Genomic DNA, 24,191 nt, shown 5'->3' with positions numbered 1-24,191 from the left:
TCAGGAGGTACACCGTCTAAACTAAGTAACCACAAGAAGCAGCGAATTGTACCTCTCATTCATTGTAATATTACTCACAGAATCCTCCAAATCGGGATGAAAAGGCACTTTGACCTGATGGCTCTGGGGCTACATTAATGAAAGAATGCACACCATATATAAACTTTTAAATAAGTGTAATCCCGCGACCAGGACACCCAAGATGGCCGTGGTGGCGTACCTGGGAGACAAGTCGGTTGTCTCTCCAGCGAAGCGGGACGTCAACCACGTGACCGCCGCTTTGTCAGAAACGCCGCAGACAGGTAAAACGCAGAGAGGGGGAGACTCGACGCCGGTAAAGAACGACGACGCGGAGGCTGAGAGTGAGGAGCCCGAGTGCAGGAACCAGGAGAGGAAGGCAGGAGTGGACTACAGGGAACAGCCTAGAGGCAACACCTGCCAGTCCAGCCATCCTGAGAAGAAAGAGGACGTCTGGACTCCTTCTGCTATGACCCAGGAGGCCCGTGGCTATAGGCAAGTACCACTCCTCCATTATTTCGCCGTGGGGAGGTGGTGGGGGCTGTAGACTTGCACCAGAGCACTGCATGTACTGAAGCAAGCACCTCAACCACCAGGGTGTTTCGTGGGGGTCTACACAGGAGTCCCTAAGCATTTCTTCTGAGGTTCTACTGTTCCTTTTTTTTTTTTTTTTTTTTTTTTTTTAGGGCAAAATATACCTTCATCCCCCTGTGGCTGCTCGTTGTGTGAAAAAGAAGAAAAGCAATCCCCGCTACATTCTGAGGGGAAAAGGAAGCACACAGAGGAAGACTACTTCCCATGTTTGCGGATTGTCCTATAGCACCTCAGTTTACTTTTGTTTTGACGGTTTAGTGAAAGATGCCACTGAATAAAATCCCTACTAGTACGATAGAATTTCTTTCTCTTTGTGTGCGTACCCCTTCTTAACCCTCTGAGTGATTACAATGGTGTCAGAAGTGGGATAGCATCATTGCTTCATCATGACCCAACCCGTCACTATGGAGGCCATAATCACTCAGTTGGCTGAGGGACAGCGACACCTCCAGTTAGTATTGGAACAGCAAAACCAGGCAGCCCAAAAAGAAAGGGAGGCTTTACAAACGGCACTGAGAGACCAAGCTGCATTAATGGTCTCTAACCAACAAACACAAGATACTGCCATACCACACCTGACGGGTGCTATCTCTGCCGCAAGGGTACACCCAAATGTTCCTAGCTATGTCCTGCAGAAATTCCATGAAGGCGATGACCCCAACTATTTTTTGGTTAATTTTGAGAGGGTGGCAACAACTGCCGCTTGGCCCCCAGAGAGGTGGGGCCAGTACATAGCTCCCCTACTTTCTGGGGAATTACAGGCGGCCTATCAAGCCGCCAACCCTGATGGTACTACGCCCTATCCAGATATTAAAATCCTTGAAAGGTTAGGCTATGACCAGGAATACTACCGAACTAGGTTCCGTAAAGAGCGGTGGGCAACAGGGGATAATCCTAGAGCCCTATATTATAGGATCAGGGACCTTGGGAATAGGTGGCTGCAACTGGACGCTACAACAGTTGAGGGGGTCACCGAAACAATATACCTCGAACAATATTTAGAAGCCCTACCACCAAATACCAGGACATGGGTAAAACAACATCCCCACCTGACGGTGCAAACCGCTGTGGAGCTAGCATGTGCCTACCATAGATCTCCAAAGTTTGAGGCCCAACCGACGAAAACTCCTTTTTCTCCCCAAAAACCCGCTGTACGAGTAGGAAGGGATGCTAGAATACCCGGAGAGTCCAAATCCCTACCCAAGGCTCCGGCACCAACCCCACCGCCACAAGCAGGACCCCAGTGCTTCCGTTGTGCGGAGTGGGGCCACATTGCCCGGAACTGCCCACTAAAAACTGAGGGGATAGAACCTATGAATGTAGGAGTATCACAGAGTCGGGTTCTGACCACAGGAGGGACTCAAGGGTGGTATAAAATACCCATACGCCTGAACGGAAGGCCAGTGGAGGCCTTGTTAGATACTGGCTGTCATCATAGTATTATCTGTAGGGAGTTGATCCGTCTTAATCAGATTCTGGGCGAAGAAGAGATACAGGTTTCTTGTATCCATGGGGATGTATGTTCGTACCCCCTAGCGGAAGTCATTATAGAAATTAACGGAGACCCTCAGGTACGGAGGGTAGGAGTGGTTCCTGTATTAGTCAAAAAAGTTCTACTAGACACTGACCCCGAACTTTGATGAATATGTGGCCAAACTACCAAAGGAAGCTTCTGACCTGGACTGGTTGAGAGAGGCCCCTTTCTGTACATTGGATATACAAAGTACCCAAATACAAACTACAAAAACCAGGGCTGAGAAAAGGAAAGAAAGAGAACTGTATAGACGATCTTCCCAGCCCCCTGTCACATGTTTTCTTTCCTCCCCAAAGAGCGAACATATGCCAACCTGGAGTTTCAGGGCAGACCAGAGTGTACACCTGGAAACAAGCAGAAGAAAAAGAAGCAGAAGAAAAAGAAGACCACAAAAAGGAAGGCCCCTATTTCTGTATCAAAAAGGGTCTTCTATAAAGGATTTGCAGGACTCCCAACAAGCCACAGAACAATTAGTTGTCTCCATAGCCTTTAGGGAACAAGTTATGCACCTCGCTCATAAGTCAGGCCAGGGGTGGGCACTATGGGCAAGAACACACTCTCAAATACTTGTTAGAGAGGATTTACTGGCCAAGGGTTTATAAGGAGGTGGTGAGGTTCTGTGCCTCCTGTTCCAGATGCCAAATGGTAAATCCTTCAACCGAAAAGAAAGCCCCTCTTTACCCACTGCCTATTGTTGATATACCTTTCAAAAAGTAGGTATGGACCTGGTAGGCCACCTTCCACTCTCTGCACGAGGCCACCAATACATCCTAGTCCTAGTGGACTATGCCACCAGGTACCCCGAAGCTATTCCCCTCTCCAGCATCACCACCCTTTCAGTAGCCCAAGCTATGGTCTCCTTCTTTTCTCGGTGGGTTTTCCCTGTGAACTGCTGACCGATCAAAGAACACCATTTATGTCCCGTCTCATGAAGGAAGTATGTAAGTTACTGGGTGTCTGCCAGATTAGACCCGCTGTATACCATCCACAAACAGATGGTCTTGTTGAACGATATAACAGATCCATAAAAACTATTCTAAAAAAAAGTATCAGTGAGACCAGGAAAGACTGGGACCGCAAACTTCCCCTCGTCCTCTTTGCTATTAGAACCCGTGAAGAGGCGCAAACCGGGTTTAGTACTTTCGAACTCCTGTTTGGCCGAAAACCCCGCACACTCCTAGAGATGGCCGCTGAACAATGGACTGAGGAAGAGGACGAGGTAAAGTCTCTTCTTGGATACACAGCATCCTTAAAAGAAACTCTTTCCACTCTCTGATAAAAGGTACACTTTAACATGGAGCGGGCTCAGCAGAAACAAAAGACCTATTACGACAAAGGGACCAAGACAAGACACCTAAATGTTGGGGACAAGGTATTGATTCTCCAACCATTCTGTGAGAAAAAACTGTTAGCGACCTGGCAAGGACCCTATGTAATAAAAGAGAAAGTAACCCCTGTCACATATAGGGTATCCATCCCCCACAAAGGGAGTAATGACCAAATCTACCACATTAACCTACTAAAGGAATGAGAAGACCCTACTTCGTAAGTTGGAGTCGCGATCAAACAAGTCACCCTTACAAAACCCCTAGAAATCACATTCCCACTTTTGAAGACCACACCAGAGAGGCCCTGTGTTGGCGAGAACCTAACAGCCCAACAGCGGCATCAGCTGTACAACGGGGGCGTGTCATGAAGCTGAGGTGAACGGACGCGAGCTGCGGAGCTCCGTTGGCCCTATCCCCCAATTACACCCATCCTGAGCCCCGGGCACGGATATTTGCCCCAAACTGGGAGCCGGGGGGGCCCTGGCTCGCCGGGACTCGAACTGCCCTGGAAAAGCGGGCATCACCAAAAAAGAACTGAAGGACGGGCCGAGTGCGGCACAACCAAAATGGCACCCAAGAACTGCTGCGCCAGACGGAGCTGAGCTACTGCATCGAAAACAATCACCAAGCAGCCCCTGAAGTATTCCTGAGGTGCGGAGAGACTCCCGATGGGCCAGACAATGAGGGATTGAGGAAGCGACTACAGATAAGGGCATGGCGGACTGAGACGGGGAGACCAGCAGACGGCTGGAGGACCGCGGGCAAGCTGATCCGGAAGGACAGTGACGAACCCTGCAGCCGGAGCGCCCTCTACTTGACGGGAGTCACACCGGAAGAAAGGGTGACTCAGAGGGGATCAATCCCTGCTTGGTGGCTGGCGTGCGGCTCCGAGACTGATGCGCAGTGAGAGAAGAGAGAGCTGGGGGCTCTCCTTGAAGCGCAGCAGTACCAGAGGAGGAGCCTGGGGTAGGGCCTGCAGAGATCGGGTCGGAGTGGCAAAAGAGGGCCGAAAACGCCCTGAGACTGGGTGAGTGACTGCTGCCCTGGAGCATTGACAGCGAGCAGGATTGGGGGGACTGACATGTGACAAATACCAGGGCAAGAGATTATATGGGGCCACGCAGCCATAACTTTTAGGGCCCTGATTCGGTTGGGCCCTTTGCACTCCAACACGGAGGAGGCCGTGTGCACAACTTTCTCAAGGGTAACCTCTAAAAGTCACATTTCAGATGGGCCAACTAACTTGTACGCGATTGAAGGCCTGACAGATTGCTGACTCTATCTGCGATAAGACTCTGGCTCATTGCTAATCCAATTAGCACATGAATTCTTTCAGGGTGGTCTTCTGATACTCTTAATCTTGTTTACACAAAACACTTTTATATTATTTGGGTTTGGAGTGGAGGCAGTAATATGATTAGCCTCTTTAAGTATTTTGACTCGCAAATTAGTTGTGAGTGACAGACGATAATCAGACAGGTAAGAAACTTAACACACAGACAAAGCCCGGCAATGTAGAACCCAGAGAACATAAGGCAGTTACACAGACACCAACTCACCCATCCAATCAACCACTTTAGATATTCTATGCTTTTAACCTTGAGTTCCTCCATCCACTTCATTCTCTTTCAGTTGCCCATGCTGCAACATACCACATGAAATTAGTCACTCACCGGCCTTCTTTATGGTCTTGCTGGGATCATGAGCTCCTTTCTCTTCTGTTTCTATGGACACTACCTTCTCCGTGTCCATTGGCACTTTCTCTGGCATTACTGCCTTCTCTTTATTCTTCTTTGTGTCCAGTGAAGACTCCTGCTCTGCTCCTTCCTTGATTTTTCTTTTCATGTGCTGCCTTCTCCTCTCTCCACTCTCTGTTGTTGGCCCTAATCTAGGTGCCACTCCCGGGAACTTTTCAGGTTTCACCTTTTGTCCAAGCTCCTTAATTAATTCTTTCTCCTGAGGGGTTTTGTATTTGACCTTTTGCACCAGCCCTTTCGTTTTCTCCAGTTTGTCTGTGCCTTCCACTTGGTTCTGTCCATTTTTCGCTGCCTTACTTTCAAGGCGTTGTGTTCCTTTCCCTCTCCCCTCCATCTCTGTTTTTTTTTGCATGGAATGCCCCACATCTTCCTCGCCTGCCTCGGTCTTTGTTGTTTCTCCTGTATCGTTTACAGCCTCCTCCTCTATGTCTTGCTCTTCCTTCTTCGCCGCCTCCTCGGCTTTCATTTTTTCCAACCTCAATTTCATATCCTGAATTCCTTTCACAGCTGTGAGCTTCATTGCCTCTTCTTCTTCAGCTTCCATTTCAGAGACATGCCTGTCTGCCACTGCCGCCTCCTCAGAGGCCATCTTGTCCTGTATTATTTTATCTTCTATGCCCTTAACTGACTTTTTCTCTTCCTCTACTTCTGTGTCTTGCTGTCTTTTTTTTGCTGCCGCCTTAGCTAACAGTGAATACACCTTTCTTTTTGTGCCCTTAAATCTTTTTCCCACTGCATCCATTTCTTCTTTCCTCAAAACTATTGTCGCTAATGTCTTAGCTGAATGCTTCTCCTTTTCTGCTTCCTTCACTCTTTTTTCTGCAGGTACGATTGGTACCATCTTCTTCGTCTTCTCTTCCATGTCCTTCACCTCTTTTTCTGTGACCACCTTTGACTCTCTATTCTCTGAGCCCACAGATCTCTTTGCTGCCTGCTCAGTTACTTCATTTCCAAACTTTTCTTTCTCCGGCCTTCCATTTTCTACAGCCTGCTTCTCTTCTGCACTCTGCTTTATTTTTTTTGCTGTATCTGTAATCATTTTCATTTCCAGAAAGTCTTTCTTTTCAGAGCGTTTCTTTTCTGTGTCTGCAGCTTCCCTTGCTGCCATCGTTCTGAATCTCGGATCCTCATACACTGCTTTTCCTGGATCCTGTACTCCATTCTCTAATAACTCCCTCGCTCTTTCCTTCGTTGCATGCAACGTTCTCATTTTAGCTTCCACCTTTTCTGCCAACCTCTCGGCATTCCCTGTCATTACTTGCACTTGTTTCTCTTCAACCTGTCTATTCACCTCCTTTTGAGTGGCTGCAGCCTTCCTCGCTGCCTTTTTTCTTATTATCGGCCTCTCATTAACTATTTTTTCTGTGTCCTGTCCTCTTTTCTCCCCTACCTCCTTTGCTGTTTCTTTCTCTACCTTATTTTTTATAGCATGTGCCTCTTTCTCTGTCCATTCCTTCTGGCGCCCTCTCCTCTCCGCCGTCACTTGAACTGGTGCCTTCGCCATTACCTCATTCCTCGCATCCCCGCTCTTACTGGCCTCTTTCTCAGCCTTCAGCCTTCTAACACTACCCACTTTCTTATGTGTCTCTGGCTTAGCATTTTCTGTTTCCTGTTTTAGCTCCGAGATCTGAGAAAGCTGCTCCTCCATCACGGGACTGTCTCCTAGCAACGGCCCCATCTTGTTCCCTGCCACCTGTTGCATGACTTCATTGGCGGCCTCTTGCACCATCACCTCTGCCATGTGTGGGTCTCCTAGGCGGCCTGACACACCTTCCACCTCCTTCGCCACCTTCTCTGCCCACTCCAGTCCTTTTTTATAGCCCGTCGTTAACGGAGTCAACACAAGGTCTTGTATCACCTCTATGTTTAGTGAAGCTCCATTTTGTGAGATTTCCTCAGTTGCCTCCATCTCTTTTTCCTCAATTGCTTTTTCAGCAGACACCCGTGTGGCAGAATTGGCCAATGCCCTTGATGTCTTCAGGAGGCCTCGTAAGGATCCCTCTAGTTTTGCATCTTGCTGTGCTGTTACGACAATCTCCACTCCTCCATTGTAGTGTCTGTGAGCCTTTGTCCTATGGACAGCACCTTTCACATTCACCGTATATTTCACCCCATTTCCTAACATGCCTTTAGCATGTATACTTCCAGCAGGGGTCCTGTGTGCCAGCACATGCCTCCTTCGAGGTCCGGAAGTTGCAAACCCCTCTTGATCTTTTCTTAGCGGTGGCAGATCCACAATCTCTTGCCGTCTATTATGTGCAGGCCAAGATTCGTCCTTATGGGTGACCTGTACCGTGACCTTGCGTGTCGCCCTCTGTGCTGGCACTTCCAAGGGGTCCATCGGCACTAGGTTGTATCGTGTGCGCTTAGGAGGGGCCCCTGCGTGGACCGCGGGCAGCCACGTTGTGGTGGTATGTGCCGGAGCCTTGTGCCCAACTGTGTGTGCTGGTAGCGGCTCTTTCTTTGGTGTGGCATGTGCCACAGCTAGGTCTACTGTCTTCCTAGCTTGCTTAGGCGTGGGCTGCATTTTTATCTTGCGCCCTGGTTTTGTTGCTGCCATCAGCTCTCCCTTTGGGGTGGCCAGTGTGAGTTTCACGTGTACGGTGTTCACTGCTAGGGGCGGCGTTGTCTTTGGTCTGGCGTGAGCTGATGTCTTGTGCTCCACCATCCGTGCTGGAAACAATTCCGCTTTGCTCCTAGACTGTATTGGTAACCCGTGTTTCGCGTGCTCAGTTGGTGTTATTTGTCTGGCCCATATTCCCACCACTTTATCTTTAATCCGTGGTACCGGCATGCCTGTCCCCTGTGATGATACCTTTTTTGTGTGCAGCCAGATATCTGGGGTCAACTCAGGCTCTGCCAGACGTGGTGTTCGGGGGACTTCTACACCAGCAAATAGCCCCCTCGGTTGGGCTGTCTCCTGTGGGGGGTTCTGTGGGCTCAGTGACGACGTCTCTCGGGTCAGGCGGATCTCTGCCTTTTCCCCCTGGGACACGCGCAGGTCCGTCTTCGATGTTACTTCCTGGCCTACGGCCACCGTGACCTGCGTCAGCACGCTGCGGAGGGTGTTATTTCCAACTGCTGTACTGATGTCCACCGTTACCAGGGGGACGGCCGGTGGATGCCGAAACCGATTCAAATGCTGATGTTTTTTTCGAACATCGTCACTGGCCCAATGTCGCCTCCATGGGTACCCTTCCTTTGACAAGTGGTCTGCCACCAGTTGTGCAGCCAGCTCCACATTCCTGGTGGCAGTGTCCACGTTCGCGGCCTGGGCAATCTCGTCGGCCAGTTCCAGGACCGACGAGGAGGGTGCGGGGGGTCTCTCCTTCTCAAAAGGCGGCATTTGGATGTTATCAGGCTCCATCGCCTCCTCCGCCGCCTTTTGAACGAGATCATCAAGACCCCTGTCCTGGTCGGCGGGGCACGCAACCCTCTGGGGAAAAAAAAAAGGGGAAACGTCTGAAGGTGGTCAGGCAGTATGAAGGGAGACAGAACAATGGTAGGAAGTAATGACAGTAAGTGGGAGGGGCAAAGAGTAAGGACACCGTAAATGGGTTTTGTCAAAGAGGAGAGGAAGGAAATTGAGGCTTAGAGACGAGAAATGGTGGCTTAGAGAAGAGATGAAGAGCAGAAGGAAAAGAGTAACAAAAGTGAGTCAAAGGAAGGTCAGACATAGATGTAGTATAATGTGCCAAGACAGAGGTACCCAACAGACTAGATCCAGAATCAGTTAGAAAAGCCTGTCAGGCAGCTGCACTGGAAATTATAATGAGAATCACTGCTGCTGCTTTTGTTACAGGCGGCCCATATTGCAGCACTGTTGCAAAACCGGCCCCACTCAAAAACTGGCCTATACCCTTTCAGGCCCACCGGGAAAACACCTGGTGCCTGCTAAGGACAGGCGGGCCCTGGTTTCCAACTATTACCCTTTGATGTAACAAGTGTCAACAGACTTTAGATACGTTTTCCACATATGAATGAATGTCTATATGAAAGGGTGATTTGTTTAGATAGTAAAGGAAAGCAGGGTGGGTGTATTGTTGTAATTTATGCGAAGGAAGTAGACGTACTGGGCCACATGGCTGGGTTTTTGTATGTTTATGTGGTAGGATGGTTGTTTTGGTACTGGCAAAGGGTAGAAGGCTGGGTATTTGTATGTGCTAACAAGAGGAAAATGTTTGTTAATGAAAAAATGAGTGTGTTATGTGGTAGAGAGGAATGCGGGTAAGTCACAAATACCTGGCAGTGTGGTTATGTCATAGAAATGTCTGGCATATTGGTGGATCACATGCAGTTAGAGGCGGGTGGTACCCATGGGGTGGTACTAAGGGTCTTACCTTGATGTAGTATTGCCCGCTGGAACACCTGTACTCCGCGAACTTGCAGAAGGTCTCAAACCATGGAGGCGACTTCATCTCGCTGCAAATTCGGCCTGGAGCAAGAAGCAAGCCAATGGGAAAACACCAAGAACAGAGCAGAAATTATTAAAGACCAGCACAGCTGAATGAGACGAAGAACAAATGTAAATGGACTTGATGCTACAGAGAAAATATCAACATGTAAAACAGTAAGTCCATTCTGGAGTTAATAGCAGGTGCCACTGGCCCATTAAGTAAACAGTTAATATTTTGTACTTTCAATACAGTGCCTACAACCTTAATAGAAAGTGCACAATTCACATTTGATAGAATAACCACGCTCAGAAATAAAGGAAAAAGTCAGCATGTAAAATTAATCAGACATTGACCGAGTTAGCTATAATTCATTCAGAAGTAGAGAGGTCAAAATAAAGCACTTATAATTCTGATTGGATATGATGAATTTGAATCAGAAACATTCTGCAGGAAGAGAAGTGATTGAATTATATTATTCAAACAAAGAAAGGATCAATAGAAATACAACAACCCAAGCTCTCCCAAGGGAAAATGGCATTACAATTGGCAATGAATTCTCCTTGAAAAAGTCAACAGGAAGTAGAGTCAATCAAGCAAGAAAACAGTCACCCAAAGGGTGACTGCAATGGCTTACTCTTTGGAGAAAGATTTTTTAAAACATTAGGAAAGTACTGTTAGAAATGGGGGTCTCTAGTTGGCAATGGCTGGCCACTGTCCAAGTAGGGACCCTTCTTCCTAAGTCAGAGTAAGCAGACTACACCCTTTGATAACCCCTGCTCAACCCTGTGGTAACGTAGCACGAGCAGCTAGGCTTATCTCAGAGGCAGTGTTTGAAGCATTTATGACCATACATAGTAACACAGTGAAGAACACTACAAAGGGACACCACACAGGTAGTTATAAAAAAAGTATCTTTATATATAGACTTAACACAAGACCAATAACAGTAAAAATCCACAATACTAGAAAATAGGGTTACTCTAAAAAGGCTGCAAAAATAGTTCAAGGTGTGCAAAGAGGTGTTCAGTTCAAGGCAGTGGTCTCTGCGACTCTTTTACTCACAAGATACCTGGCTTCTGTAGCAAAGCAACAAAAATGTCGCTAAGGAGTTGTAGCGATAATTTTCCTGCCGCTAACCAGCGATGCGTTGAATCCTTGCCGCAAGGGAGGATGATGCGCTGGTCTGTGGGCAGGACAAAGCAACAAACTTCTGCACGCTAAGCCGGCGATGCGATAAAATCCTTGCCGCGAAGGGAGGATGATGCGCTGAGCCTGTTGCGTGTGCGATCTTATTGCGATGAAAGAAAATGGCGCTCTGCGAGGGAGCGACGATCCTGGTGCGATGCGATGAAAATGGCGAACGCTCGGCGTCCGCGCTGCGATGTCGTGAAGCGATGAACTCGATGCGATGATCTTTGGTTAGCGAGCGATTTGAGGCCCGCTAACATGCAATGCGATAATCTTCGGGTTAGCGAGCGTTTGGCAGCCCGCGAACAGGTGATGCGATGATCTTTGGTTAGTGTGCGTTTTAAGGCCCGCTAACATGCAATGCGATAATCTTCGGGTTAGCGAGCGTTTGGCAGCCCGTGAACAGGTGATGCGATGATCTCCGGTAGCGAGCACTCGGCGGCAGCAAAGCGACGATTTTCCTCACGCTCTCCAGCTGCAACGGCTCGCTAACGGGCGTTTTAGCGACGATTTTCAGCACTCTCTTCTCCACAGTAGAACTAGAGGCCCTGGAACTCACAGGAGCCTCACCTGCAGATAGAAATCCTCGCTGGGAGGAAACAGGAGGCTGGTGGTGGAGTCTGATGTGCCTGAGACTCCTGCAGGAGGCTAGCTCTCTTCCAGCCCTTGAATGATTGCTGTAGCAAAAGTAAAAGTTCCTTCAAAGTCCTTTTCCTCTTCTTTCAAGTCCTGTAGTAACCACTGCAGGCCAGTCCAAGAAACAGCACACAAGCACAAGGACAGTCCTTCTCCTGCAGATTCCTGAAGTTACACGGGCAGAGGTTCTTCTTGTTGTCCAGGAGCAATGCAAATTGTAGGGGTTTGGCACAGATATTTATACCCCAAAAAGTCTTTGTTCTTAGAAGCTACAAGTCACTGAACCCAGCCAGAACCAGTTCTGCCCAGTCCTGGAGCACTTTGTTTACCAGGCTGTATGCTTCCTTTCAGAAAGAGGGGGTCTGCCATCAGACGCACAGTGGGTGGTGGAGCCAGCATTCACCTTGCCAGGCACATCCCTATTCAGGTCAAGGAGCTACCCCTCCCCATACACCAATGTAGATCTCTCTATTCAACCCAGGTCTGACTCAGCCTGCCCTGTCCCTCCAAAACCAGACAGCCAATACACATAGCAGCGCACACTGGAAGGCTTAGGCAAGAAAATACCTACTTTCTAAAAGTGGTATTTTCAAACACAGAATACAAAAATAAACTTCACTAAAAGATGTATTTTAATATTCTGAGCTCAGGCATACTAAATTCGATTTTATACCATGTTCTATGGGTCAGTTAGGACTATAGAGTGTAATAGCCAAACCGCCCATTCTGGCCTATGGAGAACAGGTAGCCTTACAGTAGTGAAAAACGAAATTGGGTGTAATTCACTACCAGGACATGCTACACACATCAGAGCACGTCCTACCTTACACATACAATGCACCCTACCATAGGGGTGGCTTACATGATGCCAAGGGAAGGTTCAGGGGCTGTGAAGTGGGTGCACTTCACAGCCAAGATGGCAGTTCTGGACTGCACACAGACACTGCAGTGGCAGGTCTGAGACACACTTTACAAGCTGCTTCTGTGGGTGGCGCAAACCAGCGCTGCAGGACCACCAGCAGCATTTGGGTTACCAGACCTGGGCACACACAGGCCACGCTACTAGGGACTAACAGGCAAACCAAATAAGCCAATCATGGATACACCAATTCACATGTCATCTTTACACAGGGAGCATTCGCGCTGTGGCACTGAATGGCAGGGGCACAGCGCCCAGAGCATCTATTACTAGCAAAAACAGAGGAGACACAGCGAAAAATGGAAGGGAGACTCGCGCCAATGGTGCCAAGTCTAACAAGCACTATGGACCAGAATTATCAACGCCTCTCTTATGCAAGGCACCATGCCGGACTGTCTAAAAAGTGGACAAGTCACACCTATACTAAAAAGCCATATGCAAACCTCTCTGATCCCAACAATTTTCACCCCATTTCGAGCATCCCAACCTTAGCCAAGCTCTTGGAAAAATGTGTTCATCAACAACTCTGCAATCACATTGACCAGCACCAACTCCTCGACCACTGCCAATCTGGTGTCAGACCAGGTCACAGTACTGAAACTGCCATGGTCCACATTGTCGACAATGCTTTACGCTTTCTCGATCATAATGAATCCTGTCTTTTAATCCTTCTTGACCTATCATTACATTAGAGTTTGACACAGTCAAACATGAAACCCTCCTGAACCTCTTAGAACTTAGGATGGGTCTCTCTGGAACTGTCTTAAAATGGTTCTGCTCATTCCTACAAAACAGATCTCAACGAGTCCTAATCAATCATGACTTATCCGATCAGACACCGGTCACTATCGGCGTTTCCCAAGGTTCTTCACTTTTGCCCACCCTGTTTAATCTTTACATGGAACCCCTGACAGAGATCCTTAAACTCTCTCAACATCTCCTACCATGTGTACGCTGATGATAAACGATTGTACATGAAGATTACCTCTCCTAACGACATCAGCACTCTCAATAACATCTTGAACAAAACTCAATACTGGTTAACACTTAACCACCTGAAACTTAACGCCCTCAAAACTGAATTCCTATTAATCTCGCCTCCTAAATCCACCTCTAACATCAAAGACTGGCTCCCAATACTAACCGCCTTGAACTGTACCCCATATTGTTGACTCAGCAAAGTACCTAGGAATAACACTAGACAACAACCTCTTCATGATAAATCAGATAAGCTCCACAACCAGAGGGGCCAATTTCCATCTCCACATCTTAAGAAAACGAAAGCCTTTCCTGCCCAATGCAGATCTCAAGATGGCGGTTCAGGCTTTTGTGATCTTCAAACTTGACTATGGGAATGCTACCCTTGTTGGCATACCGAAAATAAAACTAGCACTGTTGAGGGCTACCCTCAATGCTGTCGAACGGCTCATCACAGGCATAAAGAAAAATGATCACATCACCCCAGCCTCCACTCTCTGAATTGGCTACTTTATGGATCTAGGATCCACCTAAAAATAGCATGCATGACATATAAAGCCATCCACCACAACACTCCTCACTACCTGGCTCAGAAACTGGTGCTATCCGGAAGGAATAGAGCTTCTCGTAGTACATGATCCCTACTGCTGAAACCTCCAAAATTTTACAAAAAGAAAACCTATAAAAGATCTTTCTCTGAACTTGCCCCAAGAATTTGGAACTCTCTTCCCCCAGAGATCAGGACCATTCCTTCATTCGTTCTTTTAAAAAACAAAGTAAAAATGAGACTACTGAATAATCTCCTTCCTATCTGAGGCGACTATCCATGCCAATTTGATTTCTTTGCTGGTGTTTTCACTATATCTCTTTGTATTATCTTTTCATGCTGTATATTCTATATTTTGCTCCTTGTATATTTGATGCTATTAATTAGGTTGTACAGCGCTCTGACACCAACATTTTGGTCATGTTCGTGCTTTATAAAACTTAATAAATAAAATAATAAAATATATTTCAACTTTCTCAAACCTTCAGCAGGGCTCAATCCAACATGAGGCACATGTTTGGGTGGTAGAGTTTTCGCCCGGGCTGGCAGGATGGGACTGGCTGCCAGCCGTGGACAACAGAGGTCCCAGTTTTACCCAAATAACCCAAGAGGCTTTGGAAGACAATACTGTGACAGCAATACCTTCTTCCCACAAAGAGGCCGAGGTACACGTTCATGTGGCGGCAGAGGCAGATTCCAGACAGGTGGAAACCAAGGTAAGAGTTCCTATTCCTCTTGTTTCTTCCCCTGTAAAGGTAGGGAGAAGAGTATGGCTTTTCAGCCAAAACTGGCGTTTAATAACAAACGACCCATGGATACTCAATACCGTAAGTGGTTTCAAGATAGATATTACCCACACACCTTATCAAACACACCCACCCAGAAAGTTGATCCTACATCAAGAACAATCAAAATTAGTAGAACTGGAGGTGATCCAAATGTTACAGAAAGGTGCCATTCGCCAAGTCAGAAACACAAGGGACGGTTTCATGAGTACAATCTTTTTAGTAAAGAAAAAAGGACAAGGGGTGGAGACCAGTCATAAACCTAAGACAGCTGAATGCTTTTTTAGTATACAGAAACTTCAAGATGGAGGGTATCCATCTTTTGAGAGACACCCTACAAGAGAAAGATTGGCTTGTGGAATTGGATCTCAAGGATGCTTATTTCACAATACCAATGGACTACAACTCACAGAAATATTTAAGGTTCTCATGGAAGGGCACAACTTACTAGTTCTGCTGTCTCCCCTTTGGCCTATCATCAGCTCCTTGGTGCTTCACCAAAGTTCTAAGACCTGTAGTAGCCTTTCTAGGGAAAAGGGGTGTCTGGATTATAATCTACCTAGACGATATGCAGAGTCAGGAAAAATAACTAATACACATGAAATGGACAATAGACCTCTTAGAGGGACTAGGATTCATTGTCAACACAGAAAAGTCTGTAACAGCTCCTACTCAGAATCTAGAGTTCCTAGGTTTTAAGGTGAATACCATTACCAGCCAATTACAATTACCCTTAAAAAATTTTAAAAAATAAAGAAGGAAGTAGCTTATGTCCTTTCAAAGGCTACTCTGAGCCTAAGATCCTTAGCAAGAGTGGTTGGCCTTCTGTCCTCTTCTATCCAAGCTGTTTCACCAGGTCCTTTACTAGGGGGCGCAATGTCCAGAACACTCGCCAATATGGCTAAAGAAATTTGGTATTTTTGCTGAACTCAGAAAATTTTACTAAAAGCAGAGTTCATTCCTGGTCACCAGAGTAGAAGAGCAGATTGGAACTCAAGGTTTCTAAAGGACCCGAGCGACTGGAAACTGAATCCCAAGGTTTTTCAAAAGATTCAGAACCTATGGGGCCCCATCCAAGTGGAGCTGTTAGCCAGCAGATTAACATATCACGTAGAAGACTACTTCAGTTGGAGACCAGACCCCAAAGCGATGGGAGTTGATGCTCTACTTCAAACCTGGGAAACTGTTATGCTCTCCCCCCTTTCCCTCTAATTCAGAGGGTTTTATTGAAAATACGGAGAGAGAATTACAGGATAATTTTGGTAACTCCCTTTTGGGATACACAGGTATGGTTTCCCGGGATTCTGTAACTAGCAATAGATTTCCCACGTTTAATTCCAGGGAATTTAGACCTTCTCCTAGGACAAGAAGGGAAGCAGCATCTTCTCTTACTGGAAGGAAACATGAACCTTCTTGTTTGGAGGATTTCAGGCGATCAAGCAGATACTCAGGCCTTTCAGGAGAGGCTAAAAGCCTACTAGATGAGTCATGGGCACCAGGAACAAGATAAAGATACACTGGTGTATGGCAAAAATGGTCTAGTTGGTGCATGGAACGAGATTTGGGTCCCGTGGATGCCCCTATAATTTATATAGCCAATTTCTTAGCAGAGTTATTTAGATTAGGCCTTTGCTATCGAACTGTTAATTGTTATAGATCACGAATTTCGGCTGGACACTCACTGATTAATGAATTTTCAGTTGGTAGCGATCCCTTAATCCGTAGAGTAATGAACGGGATAAGACTTAAATGCCCTCCTAGGGCTAGCTATCAATCCTTATGGGACGCCAACCCTTTACTATCTAGAAAACAGTTGTCTATGAAATTAGCTAATCATCTCTGCCTTATATCCTTCAGAAGAGTATCTGATGTTAGAGCATTAGAAATATACAACAATTTTTTCCCCCCAGACAAGGGTCCATTTTGACATATGTAGATGAACCAAAACCATGTCTGAGAGTATTGTTTACCCTTATTTCAATGATTGTAAAAAACTCTGCGTTGTTAATTGTTTGAAAGCTTACAACAGTGTTAAGTCTGTTGTTAGACCAGTTGATGAAAATCAATTGCTGATTTATTTTGTCAACCCTTTTAAAGCTATATCTGCAGCTACTATCTCCATATGGGTAAGAACCATTATGTCTGAAGCTGGAGTGGATTGAACTCAATTTGGAGCACACTCTTCCAGATGTGCAATGGCCAGCAAAGTCTTTTGGGCTGGTAGTAAGCTTTCAGATATACTTAGAGCGGCAGACTGGTCTAGTGCTTCTACCTTTGCAAGCTTTTATCTTAAACCGGTGGAGCGCGTGAGCAGTATGACGTTAAATAGCTTTAAACTTGCATAATGGTAGCCTCCGGTCTTGTAATGAAATGGCGATTCTCCAATTAACATACAGAGAGAATCTTGACTTTATTAAAGACAACGGAGGCTAACATTATCCCACCCTCCACGTCCATGTGGAGAGATGTTATATTGTTTTAAGTAAAAAAGTAAATTCTATATTCCATTTGATATTTTATATGTATTTTAAGGATGTTCTGTTGCCTTTGCAATGCTTATTTTACTTGAATTTTTAAATTTTGAATATTGTTTGTGGTTATCACCCTTTTCTATTTTTTCCAGACAATTCTTTGTTATGAAGTTTCTGTTTTCATCAAGCAACACCATCAGTTCAACAAGTTTATTCGAATTAGTTTAACTTTTTGTAGCTACTATGTTATGTTTCTAAAGTTTTATGGAATGTTTTACTTGTGATGTAATACATGTTCTTTAAAGTTATTGCATAATGTTAGCCTCCTGTTGTCTTTAATGAAATCAAGATTCTCTCTGTATTTTAATTGGAGAATCGCCATTCTCCTTGAAAAAGGTCTACAGGAAGTAGAGTCAATCAAGCAAGAAAACAGTCAACAAGAAATGGCATGAACCCATCAGAGAAAAACAACGAGAAAGGTACTCATTTCAGCAGGGAAAGGGTCAGCAACAACTAAAATGACCAGATCTGGAACAACATTAATAGAAGTATGACCAATCATGCAAGCATTAACAGGAGGTACCCTCACTCAAGAGGGGAAAAGGTCAATAGAAAATACACTCATTTGGGCAGGTAAAGAGTGGGTAGGTGTTTCAATTAATTCTGCGGGGAAAGAGTTAACAGGAATTACAATTAATTCAATAGAGGTAGGATCAGGAAGCAGAACAACCAACCCAGCAGGTAAAGTGTCTCCGGTTATCATGATGTCTTTCTGATCTATCACCGTAAGGAGGTGAGGCTTAAAATGCACAATAACCTTTATCAGAGAGTGGTTTCCTTTTGTTAGCCAGCGTCAGGTACCAGATCAGAGTTCATACCTGCAGGTTTCCTTTCATTTGCTAACTTTACCATAATGCTTATCCCTCCTCTTTTTCACTTTTCATTGGATTTGGGCAGCACCACGTTTCATGACAGGGGCCCGGGGTTGGCTCCGTAGAACAGTTACCTACATCCACCCCTTGAGGAATCGGGGTGTTCTGGTATTCTCTGAGAATCCACAATACGGCACGTTCCATGGCAAACATCTGCACTTCTGCAATATAGGCAGCTTTCTTTAACATAAAACATTCCACTTTATCATTTGACTACAGTCACAATGGCATGGCCTTGCGATAACCCTAGAAATCTCTTCCTTGGAAAAGTGGCCTATTATCCATATTGATCCCTTTCCAGAAACCAACACATGGGCAGGATCTTTGTGAGTTTTGAAAGAATAGCAATAGCCATTATTTGAGTGTATCAAGTTCACCTTGAAAAGCTGGAAACGTAATTAACCCTGACCAGGAGCTGTCTAGACCAACTCACTGCCATGGTCAGATGCTTTTTTCTATTCTGTGACGGTTGGTGCAGGCTAATCCCTTATTGGGTTTCTTAACACGCAAAACACCATGGAAACAGTCCAGCCCGAACTGCCAAGCGATGTCTTCCCTGGACCGGAAACAAACATCCTCGGACCGGTTTAGGGCTTACAGCCCTCATCAGCCAGACTAGCTTAAATCCAGTGGCAGAGTGAGCAAGGGACCCATGTCTGGGAATACCCCAGACATGGGTCCCAGTCCAGTCTGCTGCGGTCGAGGGCCTGTGTCACTGTTCTTCTTGTTTCGGTCGGGATCCATTTGTAGATCCCGCGGAGCATGCGTAGGGTGTTGTAGCAGGAGGAGGAGACGACGTTGACTTGCTTGGACATGGAGAGGGAGGGCGTGGTCGGTTGGTGTCGGTGCTGTCCCCAGAGCGGCATGGTGAGCAAAAAAACGATGGATTTAGGCCCAGATCTCTGTACTGGGGAGAATGTATGACATTCCTCTGCATTCTGTCCATCAATTGTTCTTTTGCATTTGTCACCCCGAGTGAGACGGGTATGCCCAGACGTGGGCCCCGCGCTCTCCATGCCACCGGAGTCAACCTATCCTGGCTAATGAGGGCTGAAAGTCCAAAACCGGTCCTAGGATACTTGTTTTTAGTTTAGGGAGGACCTGGCCTAGCAGTTCAGGCTGGACTGTTCCCATTGGGAGTAGGGTCAGGACTGATTTGCATATGCTGGGTCCAAACTGAAATGGCGTGGTGAGCAAAACAACAATGGATTTATGCCCAGATCTCTGTACTGGGGAGAATATATGACATTCTTCTGCATTCTGTCCATCAATTGTTCTTTTTGAATTTGTCATCCCGAGTGGGACGGGTATGCCCAGACGTGGGTCTTGTGGTCTCCATGCCACTGGAGTCAAGGTATTCTGGCTGATGAGGGCTGAAAGCCCGAAACCGGTCCTAGGATGCTTGTTTCCAGTCCAGGGAGGACCTGGCCTGGCAGTTCGGGCTGGACTGTTCCCATTGGGCGCAGGATCAAGACTGATTTGTATATGGCTGGGTCCAAACTGGAATGCCATGGTGAGAAAAAAATCAATGGATGTAGGCCCAGATCTTTGTACTGGGGAGAATGTATGACATTATTCTGCTTTCTCTCCATCAACTTTTCTTTTTGGATTTGTCACCCAGAGTGGGACGGGTATGCCCAGACGAGAGTCCCGTGCTCTCCATGCCACTGGAGTCAAGCTATCCTGTCTGATGAGAGCTGAAAGCCCGAAACCGGTCCTAGGATGCGTGTTTCTAGTCCAGGGAGGACTTTGTGTAGCAGTTCGTGCTGGACTTTTCCCAATGGGCGTACGGTTAAGACTGATTTGCATATTGCTGGGTCCAAACTGAAATGGCGTGGTCAGCAAAAAAACGATGGATTTAGGCCCAGATCTCTGTACTGGGGAGAATGTAGCACATTGTTCTGCATTCTGACTATCAATTTTTCTTTTTGCATTTCTCAGCCCGAGTGGGACGGGTATGCCCAGATGTGGGTCGCATGCTCTCCAAGCCACTGAGGTCAAGCTATCCTGGCTGATGAGGGCTGAAAGCCCGAAACCGGTCCTAGTTTGATTGTTTCCAGTCCAGGGAGGACCTGGCATGGCAGTTCTGGCTAGACTGTTCCCATTGGGCGCAGGATCAAGACTGATTTGCATATGGCTGGGTCCAAACTGGAATGGCATTTTGAGCAAAAAACAATGGATTTAGGCTAAAATCTCTGTACTGGGGAAAATGTAGGACATTGTTTTGCTTTCTGCCCATCAATTGTTCTTTTTGCCTTTGTCACCCGGAGTGCGACAGGTATGCCCAGATGTGGATCCCGTGCTCTCCATGCCACTGGAGTTAAGCTATCCTGGCTGATGAGGGCGGAAAGCTCGAAACCGGTACTAGGATGCTTGTTTCCAGTCCAGGGAGGACCTGGCCTGGCAGTTCGGGCTGGACTGTTCCCATTGGGCGCAGGGTCAAGACTGATTTGCATAGGGCTGGGTTCAAACTGGAATGGCATGGTGAGCAAAACAAAATGGATTTAGGCCTAGATCTCTGTACTTGGGAGAATGTATGACATTGTTCTGTTTTCTGTCCATCATTGTTCTTTAGCTCATTTTTCAACCCCAGTTCAGACACAGCTATATGCAAATCAGTCTTGACCCTGTGCCTCATGGTAACAGTCCAGCCCGAACTGCCAAGCGATGTCTTCCCTGGACCGGAAACAAGCATCCTGGGACTGGTTTCGGGCTAACAGCCCTCATCAGCCAGGCTAGTTTGAATCCAGTGACAAGAGTGAGCAAGAGACCCACGTCTGGGCATACTCTGCCAACTTAGTGCGAACAACGCAAAAACAAGGAGATGATCGATTTAGCGCTGAAACTTTTCAGACAGTCACCCCCAGTCACAGATCTGGGTTGAATCCATCATCATTCTTTAGCTCACTTTGCCACCACAGTTCAGACACAGCTATATGCAAATCAGTCTTGACCCTGTGCCTCATGGTAAGAGTCCAGCCTGAACTGCCAATCGATATCTTCCCTGGACTGGAAACAAGCATCCTGGGACTGGTTTCGAGCTAACAGCCCTCATCAGCCAGGCTAGCTTGAATCCAGTGGCAGAGTGAGCAAGGGACCCACGTCTGGGCATACCCTGCTAACTTAGGGCTAACAAAGCAAACACAAGGAGATGATGGACGGAGCGCTGAAAATTTTGAAACACTCACCCCCAGTCACAGATCTGGGTTGAATCCATCATCGTTCTTTAACTCACTTTGCCTCCCCAGTTCATGCACCGCTCAGCCCTCCACAGGGCTTGGTCGTCCCACTCACTGCTGCCGCTCCTGCCTGCCTTTGCCGCCTCCTGCCTGCAGATTCCTTCGCTCGCTGCCCGCTGCTCCTGGGAATTTCCCACTGCCCGCTGCTTCTTGGAATTTCCCGCCGCTGCCTCCCTGCGGCCCCGCCCCCCTGTGATTCCATTCGCCGCCCCGCTCCCGCCACCCAGCTGCTCCTCCCTCCCGGCTCCTTACTTATGACGAAGGTGCGCCAAAGGTAAGCCCGTCTGCGCCCGTCCGCGCCTGGACCGCGCCCAGCGCCAGACCCCCTGGTCCTCGCCCTCGCCAGCACACCCTGCACATCTACGACGCCAAAACCCTCCACGCACTCAACGCCGGCCGAAACACCGCCTGCTACCGAGCCACCCCGAGACGCACCCACGGACCCTTCACCTGCCTGACCTGCCGCTTCACCGGCCTCCGACCCAACACCGCACCTGCTAAACCGAGCCCCAGCAACAAACACCTGATGTGCATCCTGCTCAACAACCGCTCCGTTCACAGGCATGCCGTCGAACTCTGGAACCTCCTCGACTCGACAGCACCAGACATCGCCTTCCTGTCGGAAACCTGGATGAACGCCTCCTCAGCGCCCGACGTCGCCATCGCCGTCCCGGAAGGCTACAAAATCACCAGGAAGGACCGCGTCAACCAGACAGGAGGAGGCATTTCCATCATCCACAAGAACACGATCCGCATCACGACCAACTCCGATGACACCTTCACCTCCGCCGAACACCTCCACTTCCAGATACACACCGACCCCAAGACCACGCTCAGAGGCACCCTCGTCTACAGACCACCGGGACCACGCACACAATTCCACCGACTACATCCTCCTGGGGGACCTCAACTTCCACCTGGAGGACAACAAGGACCGCAACACCACTGCTCTGCTGGCCAACCTGGCCAACCTCGGACTCAAGCAACTGGTAACCACCCCCACCCACTACGCCGGCCACACGCTTGACCCAGTCTTCTCATCCAGCAAATACGTCACCTTCAGCCACTCCACCAATCTCCAGTGGACTGACAACAGCTGCGTCCACTTCAGCTTCAGTAAAACGACGACCCACCACCACCCTCAACAAGCCCCCCGCAGGAGCTGGAACAAGATCACTGGCGACCAGCTCACCACCTGCCTCAGCCAGAACCCCCACACCAGCTCAACGGACCTCAACGAAGCCGCCAACAACCTCACACAGTGGATCACCAACTGCGCAGACGCCCTCGCACCACTGAAGAAGAACCCCCCCCAGCAGACGCGTCAGCAAGAAAGCCTCCTGGTTCACCGATGAGCTCATCACCTCCAAGAAGAACTGCCGCTCCCTGGAGAACACCTGGCGCACCAACCAGACATCAGATAACATGACGGCCCTCAAACACGCCACCCGCAAACACCACCAACTGATCCGCGTCACAAAGAAGACAGCCTTCAAGGAACGACTGGACAACAACACCCACAACAGCAAGGAACTCTTCAGCATCGTCAAAGAGCTCTCCAACCCCGACGCCGGAAACAATGACATCACTCCCTCGCAAGACCTCTGCGACTCCCTCGCAGCCTTCTTCCACGACAAGATCGCCAACATTCACAACAGCTTCGGCCCACCAACCACGAACCCCACCACCGAACCGATGCCCCCCACCGCCACCCTCCGCACCTGGACCCCAGTCAGCACCGAAGACACAACACGCACAATGAACACCATCCACTCCGGATCCCCAACGGACCCCTGCCCACACCACATCTTCAACACGGCCGACCACATCATCGCACCCCACCTCCGCGACATCATCAACGCCTCCTTCCCGGAGTGCTGGAAACACGCAGAGATCAGTGCCCTGCTGAAGAAACCAACTGCAGACCCCTCCGACCTCAAGAACTACCGCCCCATCTCGCTCCTCCCGTTTCCTGCCAAAGTCATCGAGAAGACCGTCAACAGACAGCTAGCCGCCTTCCTCGAGACCAACGGATCCCTCGACCACTCGCAATCCGGCTTCCGAGCCAACCACAGCACGGAGACCGCCCTCATCGCAGCCACAGACGACATCAGATCCCTAATGGACAACGGGGAAACTGCGGCCCTCATCCTCCTGGACCTCTCCGCAGCGTTCGACACTGTCTGCCACCGCACCCTGGTACAGCGCCTGAACAACACCGGCATCCAGGAGAAGGCCCTGGAGTGGATCACCTCATTCCTCGCCGGAAGAACCCAGAGAGTCCACCTCCCCCCGTTCCGGTCAGCGGCCACCGAAGTCATCTGCGGCGTTCCACAAGGGTCATCGCTCAGCCCCACCCTCTTCAACGTCTACATGAGCCCCCTCGCAACCATCGCACGTCAACACAACCTCAAGATCATCACCTACGCCGACGACACCCAGCTGATCCTCTCCCTCACCAGCGACCCGGACGCCGCCAGAGCCAGCCTACACGAAGGGATGAAAGACGTCGCCGAATGGATGAAGAACAGCCGCCTGAAACTGAACTCAGACAAGACGGAGGTCCTCATCCTGGGATCATCACCCTCCGCCTGGGACGACTCCTGGTGGCCCCCCGCCCTGGGAGCCACCCCCAAGCCAACGGACCACGCACGCAACCTAGGCTTCATCCTGGACTCCTCCCTCTCGATGACCAGACAAGTCAACGCCGTCTCGTCTTCATGCTTCAACACCCTGCGCATGCTTCGAAAGATCTTCCGGTGGATCCCCACCGAGACCAGGAAGACGGTCACCCAGGCCCTCGTAACCAGTCGGCTGGACTACGGGAACGCCCTCTATGCCGGCACCGCCGCCTAACTCCAGAAGAAA

At 48.4% G+C, this 24,191-nt stretch overlaps 1 long non-coding RNA gene across 1 annotated transcript; it reads left to right on the top strand.

The window, feature by feature from the left end:
- Positions 1-288: 288 nt before the first annotated feature.
- LOC146812698 (uncharacterized) lies at positions 289-17,460 on the top strand. The gene is made up of 3 exons (XR_014966886.1): positions 289-513; positions 14,388-14,612; positions 17,305-17,460. It is a non-coding gene; the product is annotated as an uncharacterized LOC146812698 (long non-coding RNA).
- The last annotated feature ends 6,731 nt before the right edge of the window (positions 17,461-24,191 follow it).

Source organism: Triturus cristatus, chromosome 7 (assembly GCF_964204655.1).
Source record: "Triturus cristatus chromosome 7, aTriCri1.1, whole genome shotgun sequence".
NCBI classification, from domain to species: domain Eukaryota; kingdom Metazoa; phylum Chordata; class Amphibia; order Caudata; family Salamandridae; genus Triturus; species Triturus cristatus.
This window is presented reverse-complemented; position numbering and strand designations above follow the sequence as displayed.